The following is a 19,396-nucleotide window of genomic DNA, read 5'->3' as shown; positions in this document are numbered from 1 at the left end:
TGAGCCACCGTGCCTGGCCTATTTTAGACATTTTTAATAATTCTGTTTTGGACAGAAACTTTAAAAATGGTGGAAGATTGGTTCTAATGAGTCTTCATGAGGACATTGACCTAAAGGCCATTTTTGTTTTACAACTTAACTTTCTTCTTTCGATTGTGAAAAAGTACATTCTTGGGCATTTACTAATCTTTTAGATAATTAAAATTTTCTTAAGCATAACACCCTTTTCTAGTTTTGTGTGTGTCCTACATTCTGCTTTATTTTGTAGCTTCTTCCAGACCTCTGTAGCACATAAGGTTTTATAAAGTCAGAATCACATCTTCATCATCCCTGTGTGTGTGTAGCATGGGTTTGATGCTTTGCATTCAGCAGGTATGTAGTCAGCCCTCTGTGCCTGTGTGTTCTATATCCATGGCTTCAACCAACATGGATTGAAAATGTTCGAAAAAAATTGCATCTGTACTGAACATGTACAGACTTTTTTTCTTGTCGATGTTTCCTAAATGATACAGTATAACAACTATTTACATAGCAGTTACATTGTATTAGGTATTATAAATAACGTAGAGATGATTTAATGTGTCCTGGATGGTGTGTAGGTTATATGCAAATACTATGCTATGTCATATCCGGGACTGGAGCATTCTCAGGCATCTGGGACCAATCTCCCACAGACACTGAGAGATGGCTGGACTCTCCTTTCTTCTCAGCCCTGTCAAACTAGCAGTGACATCAAAAGGAAGGGCCGCATGGTCTTGGGCAGAGTTGGCTTAGAGAAATAGAGAGTATGCTTAATTCATTTCAGGTTCTAGATAATGCAGCATGATAAAAGACTATTCATATGTTATAGATATAAAATTTCAACAGATCCATATTTAAATGTGTACTTCATATCTTAGCAGATTCCTTTAATGGGATTTTTTTTTCTTTACACTGAGGAAATATTTCACACTATTTTCCACTGGATGCAATTTAAAAAATCTGTTTCAATTTGTATACATTCTCCAAGGTTGTAATTTTATATGGAAACCTCACAAATAACTTTTTGTGTCTATATCCTCACCTGGTATATGCTTGCTGAGTGTCCAGAGCAATAGTCTATCATCGTAGAAAATGGAGATACCCTTGATTAGAAAACATAGCTACTGAAAGCACATCTGAAACGATAACTATTTGGTTTTTAATTTATCATCCATCTTCACATACTCTTTTTATTGTCAAAGTATTCTAGACTGCTGCATTTTGTTAAAATCTAAGAACAAAGCTTTATTGCTTAAGAGGATGATTTGGCTATAATTTTGTAGTTATATTATTCCTTATCAACTTAAAAAAAAAGAACATATACTTAGAGAAAAAAATCTTGAGCTAAACAAATTGAGTAACCATTGGGGGCGTACTTTGATTCTCAGGAACTTGGCTGCTGTATGTCTTCCTCTGGACTCATCCACAGTAAATGATGTTTCACCATCTATTGGTAATGAAAATGGTGATATGTGTGTTATACTTTCTTATGCAAGAGTCAGGGCTATTACTTCAGTGCTATTCTAAGTGTCTAAAAAAGGTAGGAGAGTGTGTATGTGTTGCAGTGATTCATTACCTTTATTTTTCTATGTTCACACGTAAGTGATTATCCTTATTTATTGGCTGGAAATTGAGTATTAATGTAGGCTTTTTAATTTTTGTTTATTTTTTATTTCTTTTTGAGGCAGAGTCTTGCTCTTTTGCTCAGGCTGGAGTGCAGTGGTGCAATCTTAGCTTACTGCAACCTCCGCCTCCTGGGTTCAAGAGATTATTGTGTCTCAGCTTCTCAGGTAGCTGGGATTACAGGCGTGCACCACCACACTTGGCTAATTTTTGTATTTTTAGTAGAGACAGCGTTTCGCCATGTTGGCCAGGCTGGTGTCGAACTCCTGGCCTCACGCAATCCTCCTGCCTTGGCCTCCCAAAGTGCTGAAATTACAGGTGTGAGCAACACTGTCTGTGCCCAGGGGATAGTGGCCTTTTTACTTCAAGTATTCATAGCAGGAATAAAGCGTGACATAAATGGCATGTATGAAATGAGAATGATGTGTATAAAACTCATGGGACAGTGACTAATAATGTCTTAAATAAATGAAATGTTATATTCCATGGATTATTTTCTAGATTTATTTTCCTAAACACTGTCTTTGAAATGAATACCTACATACCACACTTATGCATCTCCCTCAGACTTTTAAAAGAATTATTAATCAAATGAAGCTGAGAAATACTGAAGTGTCTCTTTCTACATCTGACTGCTTCTTATAATTTGCTGTCAGTTCCTATGGGTTTCAAGCTTCTCGATTCTATGCTACTCGTATTTGAAATTTTTGGTTTTTTTTTCTGCCTACTTACCTACAATCTTATTGGTAAATATAATCTTTTTGAACATCTTATAGTAGTATATCTTATGGAAATCAAAATAATATAAGAAGTTCTTTGAGGAGGTAGGAGAGGGGGGAAAAAGCACTTCTTTACATTTCTTTGTCACGGTTTTTGTATATTGCTTCGGTGCCCCTTGAATTATTTTCCAAGATCTAAGTATGTGTGGGTAAAATGCAACTGTTTTACATGTGTAACTTTATTATAATTAATTGTGTTTCATCTTTTTTAAAGATGGAAAAAATCACACTACAATAGTATTTGTTACTTCTTTTCATAGTCAAAGCACATCTAAGTAAATTGAGTTGAGGCCACATCTTGACCCACTGATCATCTTGTTAAATTTCATGTTGCTTCCTAGCTCATTTAACTTGTGAGGAACAGCATTTTAGGAGGCTTGATTTAGCAATTCTTTTCAGTAAAACCATACCTCTTCTCAATGAATGTTGTATAAAGTCAGCACAACCTGTTCCAAAGAGATTTATTACACTGTAGTGCAGAAAATATTGTAGAAATTATTATGGTGAACGTGTGACTTTAGGCAGCTTTTCTTTAAAAAAATATAACCTTAATTGTGAGGAAAAGCTCTCACTGTCATCCTTCAGTATCGCTTGGGGGTTGGTTCCAGGAACTCCTGCAGATACCAAAATCTGAAGATGCTCGGTTGCTTATTTAAAATTGTGTAATAGTTTGCATATAACCTGCACACATCCTCTTGTACACTTTAAATCATCTCTAGATTACTTATAAGGCCTAACACAATGTAAACGCTATATAAATAGTTGTTATACTATATTGTTTTTATTTGCATTTTTAATTTTTGCATTATTTGTTATTTTTATTTTCTTTTTCAAGTATTTTCAATCTGTTGAGATTCAGTCCGTGGATTCAGTTTGAATCCATGAATGTGGAACCAACAGATAGGAAGACCGGTGGTATTTAGCGTTACTACATTGGATATTTTCCACTAGTCTTTATAACCTGCATTGCTGGATCACATTATTTCATTTTTTATTACAGAAAATTTTAAACATACAGCTCAACTATCAGCTCTAACAATTATTAATTTATGGCTAATCTTGCTGCATCTATACTCCTACGAACTCATCCAAACAGGATTATTTTGAAACATATTTCAGACTTCATGTCACTTCTTCTGAAAACGTTTTAGTATACATTTTAAAAATATGAAACGTTAAAAATAGTACTGTTTAATAACAAAAATACTTAAGCTATGTGTAATAGTGTTATTAAAATATCTGAATGTTTTGTAAATGTTGCTTTATATTTGGCTGGTTTAGAATCCACACGAAATCCACACCTTACATTTGATCGATATATCTCTTTGGATTCTTTTAGTCTATAGGTTGTTCTTCCTGCCTGACCCCTGTGCATGTGTTTCAGTTTCTTCATTGAAATCGGGTTTGCTTTCTCGTGCAGCTTCCTCCTGTCTTGACTTCGCTGAATCCATCTGTGTGGTATCTACCATGTTCTATAACCTCGGTGTTTCTTATAAACTGATAGGTGGATGTAGAGTCTTAATATAACTCTGATTTCAATTTGTAATAATATTATCTCCAGGCATTGTTGTATGGTTCCATCAGCAGATGGGGACAGTGTGGTTGTTCATCATTTTGTGAGCAGCCCCTGGTAATTATTACCTGGATCTTTTATCTGTCTACCTGTTATTACTGTAATTCTTTTATTTAGTAGGGGAATATTTCTATAAACAGAAACTTTTCCTTCTCAGCTATTCTTGCCAGTTACTCTGAGGTATACAGTTCATATGGAAAGTGTAGGCCAAATGCTTAATTTCATCTGTTTCTTTATCAGTTTTGTTTTTGTTTCTTTTTTTTTTTTTTCTTCTTCCCTTTTGAGACATGGTTTTACTCTGTCACCTAGGCTGGACACCCAGTGCAGTGATGCAATCTTGGCTCGCTGCCAAGACCTCCTGGGCTCAAGCATCCTCCCATCTTAACCTCCCAAGTAGCTGGGACTACAGGCACACACCACCATGCCCAGCTAAGTTTTGTATTTTTGTAGAGACAGGGTTTTGCCATATTGCCCAGGCTGATCTCAAACTCCTGAGCTCAAGTGATCCACCCACCTTAGCTTCCGAAAGTGCTGGTATTACAGGCATGAGCCACCATGGCTAGCCTCTTCCTTTATTGGTTTCAGAAAAAATAAGTTGGTTTTCTGGGGCCACATCCTCACGGTTCATGTTTACTGTTTTTTTTTTTTTTCTTTTTAAAAGATATCATTAAGAACTCACAAGCATCAACATAGTTATTACTGCAGCTGGTTGCATTATTCTTCTTGCTGATGTTTCAGTTGCCCCACATTTGAATAGCCAGACCCCTCTAAGCTGACTCCTGAGAGCTGTTGGTAGCAGCATCCTCACTTTCTGCTGTGACAGTGTGTTTCATGCTCTTCTAATATATTTTCTGCCCCATACCTGGAATCAGTCATTTCTCAAAGTAGCCTTGCCCCTATTAATGGGAAAGGGTAATCAGAGACCACTATTTGGAATTATTGCTTTTATTTTGCAAATGCTTAAAGTAAGTTAACATCAAGAGCACGCTGGCTCTAAATTCAGTTTTCACAGCTATGTCTGAAAATGTAGTGAGTCTACCCTTGATTATCCGAGTGATTAATCTTTCCAAGGGTACCAATAAATGTGGGTTCTCCTTGCCAATTCAGATTTTCCTTTATTTGGACTCCGATGAACTTCTTACAGAACTGTAGCCTGACGTTTCTGTGGGCACTGTGACTGTGTGTTGGATGAGGTCTTACTTGGCAGGTGTCAGAAGCAATGATGGGCAGATCTGCTTGTCTGCAGTAGGATGCCAGAACACAGTGACCACTGTGCTTGTGTTGAGTTGTGGGTTTTTGTTTGTTTTTTGTTTTTGCTTTTTTTGTTTATGAGTACAGATAGTTAGGAAGCAGTGGTATCTCAATGAGTTTAACATTTTCTTTTGCCCCCTGCGAAATTGAGTGCCAGGAAATTGGGCTCAACCATTGTGTTGTCTTCAGTAGGCAAATTGGGTTGGGGGGCTGGAAATTGGTCACAGTCATGGTGCTAAGTTTTGAAGAGGTTTTTCCTAGTGTGGAATGTCTGAGCATGAGCTTGGTCTTCCCTGACAGTGGAATCGGCTCCAGCTTTGCAGACCTTATCAATCCTGTTACCAGTGCATCCTACATTTCATCTCCCAAAGCTGACTTCATCAGTGATCTCTGAAGTGTGATGCAGAACCATTGAGGCATGGAAAACAAATGGGGACCTTTGATCAACATGGGGATTAGGGGAACAACAATTATTAAAAAAATATCAGGACTTAACATATCTGTATTTTATTATCTCACATTGTAAAATTTCCTATTCCTTGTATATGTTAAATAATGTTTTTATTAGTGGAATTGAGCATTTAAATGATCATTAAATAAAAGTCCTATACAGCTGCATGCTCAGAAAGATTTTCCTAACAGGGCTATGTTATCAGGAAAGTTTGGAGGCACTGGACCTGCTTTCTGGTCACTTTTTCTGCATCTTTTCTTGGGCAGTCTTTTGATCCATTCTCCAGTTTAGTCAAGTGTGATCGTTTAACAATTCACATCTCTCTTCCTTCTACCTCCATGCTTAAAAACCTTCAGTAGCTTCCCAGTACGGTTAAGAATACTGGTATGTTTTGTTCAAGTGTATAAGAATTGTTTTGTGTCTTTGCAGCCTTGTCTCTTCTACCTCATGACTAGCACGCTGGGCCTCTGAATTTCTTGGATGAGTCTTCTTCCTGCTTAACTCTAGGCACTCTCTTTTCCCTTTGCCTGGTAAAACTTCTCTTTGGTGCTCTCCTGTCTAGCCTTACTTATGCCATAGGCATCTGGTCAAGTAACAGTTTCTTCAGTAGGTGTTTCCGGATTCCATAGAGTTGCTACATAATCCTGTAGCGCCGTGTATTTTTAGTGACTACGGGAGAGTAGGGAATTTGTGTGGGTTCTCTAGATCCACTGCTGTGTTGGGAAATGTTTAATAGCCGGCTCTCTGAAAACCGCAGAAACGTGGCTTTGTCACATTTTCCCATTTCCATGGTGTAAATATGAGTATTATGGCCAGATTCAGGCTTCCAAATTGATGTCACTGAATGTTGAGTTGGGATGAGATGCATGAGCAAACCGTAATATGGTATTTCCATGATAATAGATGGAGAAGATGCATCATGTGTGTAGATACTCATAAAATATAGTAAAATAATTAGAACATGAAGAGTTTTGAGTATTATCTTTGTTTTAATATAGTTTGGTTGGAAGTTTATGTACTATCATTTTCTTTTCTGTTTTTTTTTTTGAGACAGAGTTTCGCTTTTGTTGCCCAGGTTAGATAGAGTGCAATGGCACTATCTTGGATCACTGCAGTCTCCGCCTCCCAGGTTCAAGTGATTGTACTGCTTCAGCCTCCCGAGTAGCTGGAATTACAGGTGCCTGTCACCACACCCAGCTAATTTTTGTATTTTTAGTAGAGATGGGGTTTTACCATGTTAGCCAGGCTGGTCTGGAACTCCTGACCTCAGGTGATCCGCCTGCCGTGGCCTCCCAAAATGGTGAGATTACAGGCATGAGCCACCATGCCTGGCCTGTATTATAATTTTTAATAATTTTATTTAACCATCAAGTCTCAGAAATTCCTGAAAATTTAATAATTCTCTCTCATGCAATGGTATGAGCCAGGAGTAGAGATCCCCTGTGCCACACGCAGACAGGTCACATTTTTTTGAATTGATTGAAGACATTGGAATAAGGTAATGTATGCATGTGCTTCCATTTTGGGGCATTTACTTTGCTTTGCATTATCAACTTATTCTTTTATAACTTGCATGTCTTGCATTGTACTAGCTTTTATATGAGGAGAAGTATGTATCACAAAGGGAAATATGCACAAATGCAGCCAGATACTCAACACCACTCCAGTAGTGCAAGGCATTAACATTGATCTAATGAAGTTCAATTGCAGGTGGTTGGCTCAGAAAAATGAATTATAATACATTAATCTTGCTTTGTGGATATACAAGGTAGACAGAAAAAATGGTAAACACTTTCGTTCTTGGATTTCCCATTTTGCTATTCATTCCCTCATTTTTCAATCATTGAGAGGTGAATTATCAGAAAAACGCTTTAGCGATATTTGCCTGCAGCTACTATATTGGTAGTTTTGACTGAATTACTTAATCAATTCGACCTAAGTTTCTAAATTGACTAAGTGTTTGAAAAGATTCTTTGGAAGAAAATACAGATGATTTCACAAGATTATAGTGACATATTGTGTGAAAGTGTAGATTAAGGGCACCCAACACATTTCTGTTAATCCAAGTAAATGTTTCTGACAAAGATATAAGAGTAAATGCCATCACGGTTACAAAAGCTGGTGTAAATTTTAGACATTTTAATAGCCATGTGGTAGGACATTTCAAATATTATTTTCTAAAGGTTAACTGTCAATATTTAGGTCCTATAAAGAAAAAGTTTTAAAATGCTTTAGAATATAGTATTTATTTTGTAAGCAATCTTTCTAGACAGAACAGCCCTTCTATATTTTATTTCTAAAAATCAAAAGCTGTTAGGGACAGAAGTTTTTAAGATAGAAGGTAAGCCCTTTTTGTTATAGGTGAGGAAACTAGAGCCATGCGTGAATATGGACAGCCTTGTTCTGTTTGAATCTGTGTTTTGAAGTGTGTGGTTTACCCTGTGAATTAAGACCTGAGCAGGTGCGAGCCTGTCTTTGCAGCAGATGATCTTCAGCCACATGCTTCATCCTATGCTGGCCCGTCATCCTGGATGACTCTTCTTTTTATGTTGATTCGATGTATGGTAATATTTGCAGAGAAAACTAACAAGGCATATTAGAAATCCGTACTAATGTAGATACATTTTGTAAAATCAAATAAGATTGATCACCATCCCTACTTAATTCAGAGCAAAGGAAGGGAATCTAATTTTTCTATTTTTCCACACCTCGTTTGCTGTAATGAAAATGGCATTCTGCTTTGAATCATTTCCAAGGAAATGATTTTCAATATTGTTGTCTGTGACATTTTGACAATTAAAATGCATTTCTTAAGCCTACTGGAAATGCTGCGATGCTTTTTCTTGTTTTCATTTTTTTTTTCCCCCCCAGTGGTTCTATCTGTGCTTGTTGCCTAGGAAACCACGACTGGGTTGAATTCTGTTTGCCTGGTTGTCTGACAGACTGGCAAAGTTATGGATAAAGTTCTTGGCTTTAGAGTTGTAAAAGTGCTACTTAAATAACAGAAACATTTTATCAATATTAAAGTGCTTTATCTCCTCAATTAAAAAGCAGCCAAGCATTTGTTTGGTTTTCTTAAGATGCTAAATAGAGAATTATTGTTTTCCTTGATTATTATTGAAATTTCTTGTTTTGTATACAAATTTGCAATAGGATTTGAATTGTCACAGTGAGCTAGTTCTAAATATAGCACTTTAATAAAAAAATGCTTCTGTAAATTTGTTTACTTCCTTGGGGAGTCATGTGCATGTGTTATCATTCCCAAGAGGGACAAACATAAACATATTTCATGAAAAAATTCAAAGAGGTGTTAGAAAATGCAGATTATTTTGCCCTATGTTTGTTAAGTAGAAAAACAATTATTTCTATATAACTTTTTCAAATTAAAGTTAGAAAGAAGTAGTGGAAATCCCTCAGATCTTTTCTGAGTTGATAGAACTGAGAGTATATAGTTAATGGTTATTTAATTATACTTTAGCTAAATTCAGTGTCCTTGCTTAATACTAAAAAATTAATTACATTGCTTAATACTAAAAAAATTTCAGAGAGATGTGATTTTGGATGATCCTGTGACCACTGACTCCATGAAGCTGTAGAGCCCTTGAAATGAGGCAAGGGTAACTGAGGAGCTGAATCTAAATAGCCGGTGTGGCTAGTGACTCCATCATCTGGGGACTTCATGGAAATGCAGAGTCTCAGGCCCCATCCAGACCTATTCATTCAGAATCTGTATTTTTCATGAGGTCCCTTAGGGCTGATATGCAATGCTGTCTCTTCTAGAGCAATAATTCTCTTCTAGAGCAGTCTTGGCTGCATGTTACAATGACCTGAAGAGCTTGTGAAAGTAATTCCTGGGCTTCTTCCTAGACCAAATTTTCAGTATTTCTGATGGGGATCCTGGAACCAGCATTTTACAGAGTATTCCCACGTCATTTTAATGACTGGTGAAGTGTTAGAACTACATATATAACTCAAAGAGTATACAAACAAGTGTGACGTTTGGATGGGGAGGTCTTAAGTACTGCCCTGGATTTTCCACTTTTTGTTGAGGTTAGTATAGGAGCAGTATATGTAAGAAAGAGTCTATACTGAGTGCTAAGTATATTATCTTAAATTGACTAAACATTTGACTGGGGAGACTCTTTTGGTGAAAATACACAAGACTGTATTGACAGGCTGGGCATGGTGGCTCATACCTGTAATCCCAGCACTTTCGGGAGGCAAAGATGTTAGTGACATACTTTGTGAATGTATAGATTAAGGGCACCCAACTCATTTCTGTTAATCCCAGTAAATGTTCCTGACATAGATATGAAGCACGAGCATTTTGTTTTGTGTACACACACCCTCTCTCTCTGTCTCTCTCTCTCTCTCTGTCTCTCTCTCTCTGTAATGTGCCCTTCCTTCAATGTACTACTCCCCATTTCTTCTCACAAATCCCCTAATAATAAAATAAATTGTGATGAATTTTCTGTTTGCTCGTCTTAGCTAAAGGGAACTTATTTCATTCTTAAAATGTTTTTCATGGTCTTTCTTTTTCCCTGTGAAGAACGATTTCAAGATCCAAGCACGAGATGAGTCATTGTCTAATGAATAGTGTCTTTTCTTCCAGCTCTGACTTGCAGTGTGGTTGAGTTCAGCTAATGTGCATTTACTGCACTCCTACCGTGTGATGGCAGTGATGGTAGATGTAGGTAAGAAAGGTGCAAATAAACCAGAGAGTCTTTCTTTCAGTTCTTGGTGTTCCTGGATTTCATGCATACTGGATAGGAGCATGTTTTCTGTGGCTTGACGACTGAGGCTTGGATTTTTATCTCCACTAATTATTGTTAGATTAACTTTTGCCAGGATATCTTATCTCTGTAACACCAAGTCTTCATACCTGTAAAATAGGAATACCTATAAAATGGGAATAATAATAGAACCTATTTTATAGCCTTATTCTGAGGATTTGATCAGTCATGACATTAAGGTTCTTAGCATATACATAACCCATAGTAAATGCTCAACAAATGTTAGTGATTACAGACTTAATTGGCTTATTATAAATGATCAAGGCATGTTTACTTTTACATTACTCTTTCCTTAAGGAGGAGAATGAATGGTTTAGATTAGCTATGAAAGATCTCTGCACTTTGAAGGTAATATAAACAGACACGCAGCCATATGTTTCAGAGCCATGAAGTCTTATTGCCGCCTTGGAGCAACCAGTTGGTGCCAAATGGCTTTATTAATCGCCAGTGTGTACAGGGTTGTGTGGTAAGGAATTAATTTGAAACTGGAACAGTTAAGACAGAGAAGTGGATAATGAGCCATTTGAATGTTTTTAAAGTGCTTCCGTCATACTCCCCCTGTAGAAAATAAAGCTTTTCAACTTCCGGCAGCATCCGATCCTTTACTTCGTTTTTGTTCCTAGCACTGATCTCTTCGTGGCGTAGTCTGTGTTCACATGTGTATGCTTTGTCCTGTCCTCACCAGAATGGAACATCCTGGAGGGATTATTGGCCTTCCAGTTCAAACGATTCTTCTGCCTCCTGCCTCAGCCTCCCTAGTAGCTGAGACTACAGGCATGCACCACCACGCCCAACTAATTTTTGTATTTTTAGTAGAGACAGGGTTTCACCATCTTGGCCAGGCTGGTCTAGAACTCCTGACATCACATGATCTTCCCACTTCAGCCTCCCAAAGTTCTGAGATTACAGGCTTGAACCATTGCGCCCAGCTGTAGATATTTGTCTTTGAAAGAAAAACTTTTTAAACCTCCTTAGAAAGCTTTTAGTGGGGCGGGCAAGCGGCGGGGCCATGCGCATGGCATGCTGGGCTGTGGGTGCTGGCTGCTGGGAACCCGGCGCAACATGGCCGCGCATGTGTGCTGAAGGGGAGAGGTGGCCACAGAGATAGGGTGTTTCTCATGATCAAGCGCCACTGCATCACCATCTTCACAGATGCCAGGGTGTCTAGCATGGTGTTTGAGTTGAAGTGCATCGTCGAGGGCATCCTCAGCAGCTGTACAGGGATGACCAGCTCTTGGATGTTGGCAAGACGCTGGGAGAGTGTAGCTTCACCAACCGAAGTGCACGGCCACAGCCCCGGCCACAGCGGTGCTGGGCTTCCAGGCGGACGACGGCCTTGAGGCCCTGCACATCCCATGGTTAGGAAGCCCCAGGACACAGGAAGCAGTGCTCACGAGCAAGCCGTGCACAGAGGGCACTCTGCGTGTCCGTGAGAGGCCCACTTCCCCCAGTAAAAGAGATTTAGATGTCGGGGGCAAAAAAAAAAGGGTTTTAGTACCATGAAGATTCATGTGCATCCCAGTGCCTGTGGTCCCAGCTGCTCAGGAGGCAGGGGTGGGAGGATCCCTTCAGCCTGGGAAGTTGAGGCTGCAGTGAGCCCAGATTGCATCACTGCACTCCAGCCTGGGTGACAGAGTGAGACTCTGTCTCAAAAAATAAATAAATAAAATGAAAATAAAAAATTCATGTGCAAGATGAAAAGCCCAGCTCTGATAAAAATGAAGTATGGAGATTACAGTGGAAGTTTAACACCTCATAGTTGTAGAGAGGCTTGCTGCTGTGAAGTAATTGTTGATGGTCAACATACACTGGGATAATTATAAAATCTTGTAAAGTGCAGGAGCTTCAAACGCACATCCTGAGGTGACAGAAAACTGGCAAATGAAATTGGCAAATTGCTAGTCCCCAGGTAAGAGAAAAAGATTACGCTTTTATATAGTATTGTGGAGTAAAGGTTATAATGATAAAGAAATGGGGGAAATAATGCTTGACAGTTACTGCTGTATTTGAATCCTTAATATAATAATATAAGACAAATGTCAAAGGAGAGGGCATTGAGCATTTAGAGAATATCTGGAATGCAATCAATAGTCAATGTCAATTTTTGAAAGACAAATTACTTGTTAGATGAAGTTATAATTTTAAAATTTAATTACGTGATTGTTGAACTAAATTGGTAAAATGGAAGTGATATGATATGAGGAATTTGATGCAGATATACCTATAAAATTATATGTGAAGAATTAATTTAGATTGACTCCCACTCAGATATTCTCATAGGGGAGTCAGCACTGCATGAAGGACCATAGTGCAAAATTAATAGTTTAAAAAAAAAAAAAAAAGTAAAACCTGGATGGGATTTCTAGCCAGGGAGTTTATCACCAGTATTTGAAGCGGCAATTCTTTGTCCTTTTCCTGGTAGAAAACCCTTTTTTTTGTTCTCTGGGGCCTTCTAACATCTGTAATTGTTTCTTTGCTACAGAGATTGCCCTTTCAATACTTGAGACAATCAATGTGAAAAGGACAGAGATAGATGGAAGTCCTGTATCTCAAGATGGAAATCATTCATTTTCTTAATTTATTTATACAGTAACACTTTAACAAACATTTTCTCAGTGTCCTTTGCTGGATTAAAAACTGGGGGTAGAATCACAAAATTTAATGAGGCAGACAGATGAGAAAGTACCAGATCTAAGTGAAGTCAAGCATGATTTCACTTAGGCTGTAGAAACCTTTTAAACTTCTCAGAGATGGCAATGCCTGCCCGGCCGACCTTAGAGAAGAGAGTGAGTGAGAAGAGGCCCAGAAGAGAGAACTGGGAAGCCTCGTTGGCCTTCTGTAGTTGCAGGGTGTTCCAGTTGAGTGTAAGGGTGCAGAGACATTGTTCAGCTCACAGAGGGTACAAAAATGGTCTTGTGCCCCAAACAGACCGAAAATTCTGAGTTATGACGTCTGATTTGTGGTTTACAAAAGGTATCATGAGTGCTTTGTAGAGGATGACTTGGAGACGGCCAAGCCTGGAGAGATAGAATAAATCAAGCTGAGAAATGATGAGGATCCGTGACTGCCAGTATGAAGTTCACATTTTTAAAAATCACAGCTGAATTATATATGTGTACATATATAATATATTTATTTTATATATAGCAATTATATGTATATAGTATGACATAGCCCTGCTGCTCAGAGTCACAAAAGGGTAATGGTCACTCAGACCAGCAGCACTGATGTCACCAGGACATTGAAATGCAGAATTTCAGATCCTACCCATTCCAGACCTACTGAAGCTCTTTAACAAGATTCCTAGGTGGTTTCTGTGCACATCAGCCTTTGACAGTCTCTGACTTAGAAGACACTGAGTTGCCTCATCCAGAGCTACCTTGCTTGCTTTGTCACCTTCTAATCACATTGTTTCCAGTCACGTCTGGTACAGCCATACCGAATTTCTTGTAGTTTCTTTAATTCTCTTGAATTTCAGTGTCTGGCTTTTGCACCTGCAGTTTTCTCTGCTCATGTATTCTCTTCCTTCTGCCCCATTCATCTGGCCAGGCACCACCACCATTGCCCTGAAACAAAACCAAAACAGACTGTAAACAAAAAATAAAATTTTAAGACCCCTAACCAACTGAATGGACCCATTCTTGGCCAAGAACATACCAATGTAAACCTGAAAACTAGTTCAGGCCATGATGGGAAAGGGGGATTGGATGTACCTTTTTATACCCTCCTCCCTTTGGAATTCAGGTATTACTGACCAGCATTAACATTAAAACAGGCTGGCTTGTGCCTCTAATCCCAACACTTTGGGAGGTCATGGCAGGAGGATCACTTGAGCCCAGGATTTTGAGACCAGCCTGGGCAACATGACACTGTATCTGCAAAAATAAGAAAATTAGCCACTCATCATGGCAGGCACCTGTAGTCCCAGCTGCTTGGTAAGCTGAGGCAGGAGGATCGTGTGAGCCTGGGAGTTCAAGGATGCAGTGATCTATGATCGTGACACTGCTCTCCAGCCTGGGTGACAAAGTAAAACCCTGTCTCAAAAAAAAAAAAAAAAAAACCCAAAACGTTTAAACAGCCACATTATAGTCTCTTTGTAGCAATAAAATATATAACAAAATGACGGGTAGCTGGACCTTAAAGAAATCAAAGTATTTTACCCCAAAATATATTTCTTTGATGTATTTTGAAATGGCCCCGCAAATCTCTCTCGCAAGGAGTCTGACACCTTTTTAAGTCTGATTAAAAATCATTTACCATCTATTCTCCCTGAAGCCTGCTACCTGGAGGTTTCATCTGCATAGTAAGAACCGTGGGCTCCACAACCCCTTATATTAACCCAGATACTCCTTTCTGCTTATTCCAGATCTTTAGATAATAACTTAACTCTTTCAACCAATTGACAGTCAAAAAGCTCTGAATCTATGACCCGGAATCCCTTGCTTCATTGTCCTACCTTTCCAAACTAAACCAGTGTACACCTTACATGTATTGATTGATGTCTGCTTATAACTTCTGTCCCCTAAAATGTATAAAATCAAGCTGTAACAAATCACCTTGGGCAATCGTTCTCAGGATCTCCTGAGGCTGTGTTGGGGGCATATCTTTAACCTTGGCAAAAATAAACTTTTTTTTTTTTTGAGACAGAGTCTTGCTCTGTCTCCCAGGCTGGAGTGCAGTGGCATGATCTTGGCTCACTGCCGCCTCTGCCTCCCAGGTTCAAGGGATTCTTGTGCCTCAGCCTCCCGAGTAGCTGGGGTTACAGGTGGGCACCACCACGCCCGGCTAATTTTTGTATTTCTAGTAGAGATGGGGTTGCACCATGTTGGTCACACTGGTTTCGAACTCCTGACCTAAGGTGATCCGCCTGCCTTGGCCTCCCAAAGTGTTGGGATTACAGATGTGTGCCACTGTGCCCGGCCTAAACTTCTAAATTGATTGAGACTTGTCTCAGATACTTTTAAGGGCCTGGCCTCTGTGGATATGACAGTGAAAGGTGGGGTTGTCTAGGAGTGGGTTGCCAGTGAGGAGGAAGGTCCTAAAACCTAGGAGGGCAGCGTGGCAAACACAATGACACGATCTGGCAGCCACGAAAGGAGCTTGTGGAGGAGTGGTCAGAGGCTTTCCACAAGAGGTGGCCTGCAGGAGAATGCAAAAGGTTCATAGGTAAAATTTAGCAGTTATTTTTCACTTGAAGTCTTTGCTAAAGCTCTTAAAGACAGTGCCTCTCTTAGATGTTCCTGTAGTGCTGTGTACTTATGAAGCAGCAGGATCACGCTGAAGTGCTGGATCATGTCTACCTTCTCCAGGGCACTGAAAACTTCACGAGGGCAGAGACCAGGTCTATGTTGTATACTATGAGATCCTAGGGACATGGGGCTCAAAAATATGGGTTGATAAAGGGAAAGACATTTATGACACTCTTGGCAAAACAACAACAACAACAAAAACTATGTTAGTGGAGTACTGGAGAGGAGCAATGAAACAGCACACTCCTGTCAAAAGATTGCCTATGAGGAAAATAAGCACAAGAGCAGTATCTGGAATGGAATCTGACAGAGGGAGTGGTATAGTTCCTTTAAAGATTTATGAGAGTCGTTCATTTAGCAAATATTTACCTAAAATTCTCATGCTTTGTGAAGTCCATATTTGTGATTTTAGCTGTTTGCTAAAATTTATTTGTAGCTCCTAAATTAATACTTGGGGCACCTTTGTGCTCATTCATGAACATGTGTTGGATGGCAAACAGTTTGAGTCACTTGACTAATATGTTTCCAGTTGAGGCTGAAGAATGGGAAACTGCCTTCTTGCTCTGGTTTTCATATTTTAAAAAAGTGTCCTTTTCATGGACTATTTGGTGCCATCTTTTTCGTGCTTTTTGCTGGTGATTTTGCTGTTAAAATGGCACCCAAGCATAATACCAACATGCTGTCTAGCATTCTTAAGCACAGTTAGTCTGTGATACACCTTCTGGAGAAAATATATGTATTAGGTAAGCTTTGTTCAGGTATGAGTTATAGTCCTGTTGGCCGTGAGTTTAATCAGCAATATATATTAATTAAGATGTCTTTATACAGATCACACCTAAGGCAAGGCTCTGTATTGAATGGTGAACAATAGGGTTGTGGTCAGAGGCTCCACCTAACCTTGTAGTTCTCCTAGGAGCAGTGGTTGAGTATTTGCTAATTCAGTGTTTACAGTTACTTTATATAACATAACTATTGTGCAAAACTAGAATCAACTGTATTTAGTTTTCCAGGCACTGTTTTGGGCACTGAGGGTGAGACAGTGAGGAAGAAAGATACATTCAATCCCCTTGTGGGTCTTACATTCTAGCTGGGGCTGTTGGCCGTATGGAAATAGAAAGGTAGCACATCTCCTGCTCAGCACATATATGAGGAAAAACAATATTATAAATAACAATAACATAAGCTTCCCCCCTTTTTTCTGTTTTTTTTTTCTCTCTCTTTTTTTTTTGGTGACAGAGTCTCACTCTGTCGTCCAGGCTTGAGTGCAGTGGCATAAAATGGGCTCACTGCAGCCATGACCTCCCAGGCTCAAGCAATTATCCTGCCTCATCTTCCAGAGTAGCTGGGACCACAGATGCCTGCCACTGTGCCTAGCTAATGTTTGTATTTTTTGTAGAGACGAGGTCTCACTATGTTGCCTAGGCAGGTCTCAAACTCCTGGGCTCAAGTGATCCACCTGCCTCAGCCTCCCAAAGTGTCTTTTTTCTTTCTCATGTTTTGTTCATTTTTGTTTATCATCTGCAAGAGAAACACATTTCTGTTTGTTTGTTTTCTGAGATGGAGTTTCGCTCTTCTTGCCCAGGCTGGGGTGCAATGGCGCGATCTTGGCTCACCGAAACCTCTGCCTCCCAGATTCAAGCTATTCTCCTGCCTCAGCCTCCTGAATAGCTGGGATTACAGGCATGCACCACCACACCTGGCTAATTTTTTTTTTTTTTTTTTTGTATTTTTAGTAGAGACAGGGTTTCTCCATGTTGGTCAGGATGGTCTTGAACTCCCGACCTCAGGTGATCTGCCCGCCTTGGCCTCCCAAAGTGCTGGAATTACAGGCGTGAGCCACTGCACCTTGCATTTTTTTTTTTAATTTTAAGGAAAATAGCTCACTCTTACCTGTTCACATGCCCCTCTATCCTCCTTCTAACTTGCTTCTTTTTTCTTCTCTCAGTTTCTTTCCATCTTATATTCCCCTGGTCTCAGCTTCAATCTCCTCATTGCTCATTAAGGTATGTTTCTGAAAGTACAAAAAGAATCTAGAAAAATAATTCCATAATATTCTCTCAGTGAAAGTCTCTGGTACCAGGTGTGTAAATACTTTTAGTTATTTTCATCTGGGCTTCTCATCGTATTTAGTACTCTTCTAACTGTCCCTGTTGGACATTTACTAACATTTGCCTTTTACCTGTCCTGAGCCAATCGCTGGGGAGTAGCAATCTGTTAGAGGATTTGTTCCTTTTTGAATGGTCAGAGGCCTGGGGCAGGGGCTCACACCTGTAATCCCAGCGCTTTGGGAGACTGAGACAGCAGGACTGCTTGAGGCCAGGAGTTTGAGACCAGCCTTGGTAATGTAGCGAGACCCATTAATTTAAAAAATAGAAACATTAGCCAGGTCGGGCATGATGACTCATGCCTGTACCAGCACTTTGGTAGTCTGAGGCGGGAGGATAACTTGAGGCCAGGAGTTCAAGACCAGCTTAGACAACAAAGTGAGACCCTGTCTCTACAGAACATAAAAAAATTAGCTGGGCGTGGTGGGGGGCACCTGTGGGTCCAGCTACATGGGAGGCCGAGGCAGGAGGATTCCCTGAGCTCAGGAGCTCAAGGATGCAGTAAGCAATGATGGTGCCACTGCAGTCCACTCTGGGAGGCAGAGTAAGATGCTGTTTCAAAAAAAAAAGATAAGAAAAATTAGCAGGGCACAGTGGTGTGTGCCTGTAGCTGAGCATGGTGGGGGGCACCTGTGGTCCCAGCTACATAGGAGGCTGTGGCGGGTGGATCGCTTGAGCCCAGGACTTAAGGCTGCAGTGAGCTATGATTGTACCACTCTACTCCCATTTAGGAGACAGAGCAAGACCCTGTCTCAAATAAATGAATGAATGGTCAGAATGGGATTCACTTTACAGTGATTTTTTTTTTTTCTACTTTTCTACAGTAAATGACTCTCAACATCTTGGCCCCATATTTATTAGTTTTGAAAATCACTAGGATAATGATGTCTAGTTAGATGCTAATCAAATATGTATTGGTTGAAGTAGCCGGATGGTATCTCTACCATAGCAAAATAGGGACACCAAAATATATATAAAAGAGGAAAAGTCATTGTTGTGAACTGCTGCTTTCCGTTTGCTCTCTGGGTGGCCAGATCTCTCCCTGATGTGTCTGGCAGGGGCTCAACTAACTTTTCCCCTGAACTGTACTGGCTTAGCAAAGGACCTGGGGATACCACGTTTTTATGCAAAGGATTCAGTAGCCAATGCCTGTTTTGATAAGTAGCTGGTCATTTACATCATTGCCTCAGGCCAGGTCCTTCACTCTCGCCTGAGAGGCAGGAAGAGAGAAGTCAAAGGCTTTTCACCTCTGATGTCCGTTTCTTATGCCCCTTAACCACTCTGTTCTACCCTGGGGATGAAAGGAAAGGAGTCCCTGAACACACACTGGGGCCTACATGAGGGTGGAGAGAGGGAGAGGGAAAGGGAGGAGGGTGATGATAAAAATAAATAAATAAATAAATAAAACAACTGTTGGATACTATGCTTATTACTTGGTTGGTGATATATTCTGTACACCAAACCTGTGGCACAAAATTTACCTGTATTAGAAACCTGCAGGGGCTGGGCGTGGTGGCTCACACCTGTAACCCCAGCACTTTGGGAGGCTGA

General features: G+C 39.8%; 1 protein-coding gene and 1 pseudogene across 27 annotated transcripts in view; both read left to right on the top strand.

Annotated features, from left to right (window-relative positions):
• The window catches only part of PARD3 (par-3 family cell polarity regulator), a 708,800-nt gene that overhangs the window by 315,805 nt on the left and 373,599 nt on the right, over positions 1–19,396 (top strand). The window lies entirely within an intron of this gene.
• LOC104008154 (elongin-B-like) lies at positions 10,865–12,018 on the top strand (annotated as a pseudogene).

Source organism: Pan troglodytes, chromosome 8, assembly GCF_028858775.2.
Source record: "Pan troglodytes isolate AG18354 chromosome 8, NHGRI_mPanTro3-v2.0_pri, whole genome shotgun sequence".
In the NCBI taxonomy this organism is placed as follows: Eukaryota; Metazoa; Chordata; class Mammalia; order Primates; family Hominidae; genus Pan; species Pan troglodytes.
Note: the sequence above shows the minus strand (reverse complement) of the source record. Positions and strands in the feature narration are given on the sequence as shown.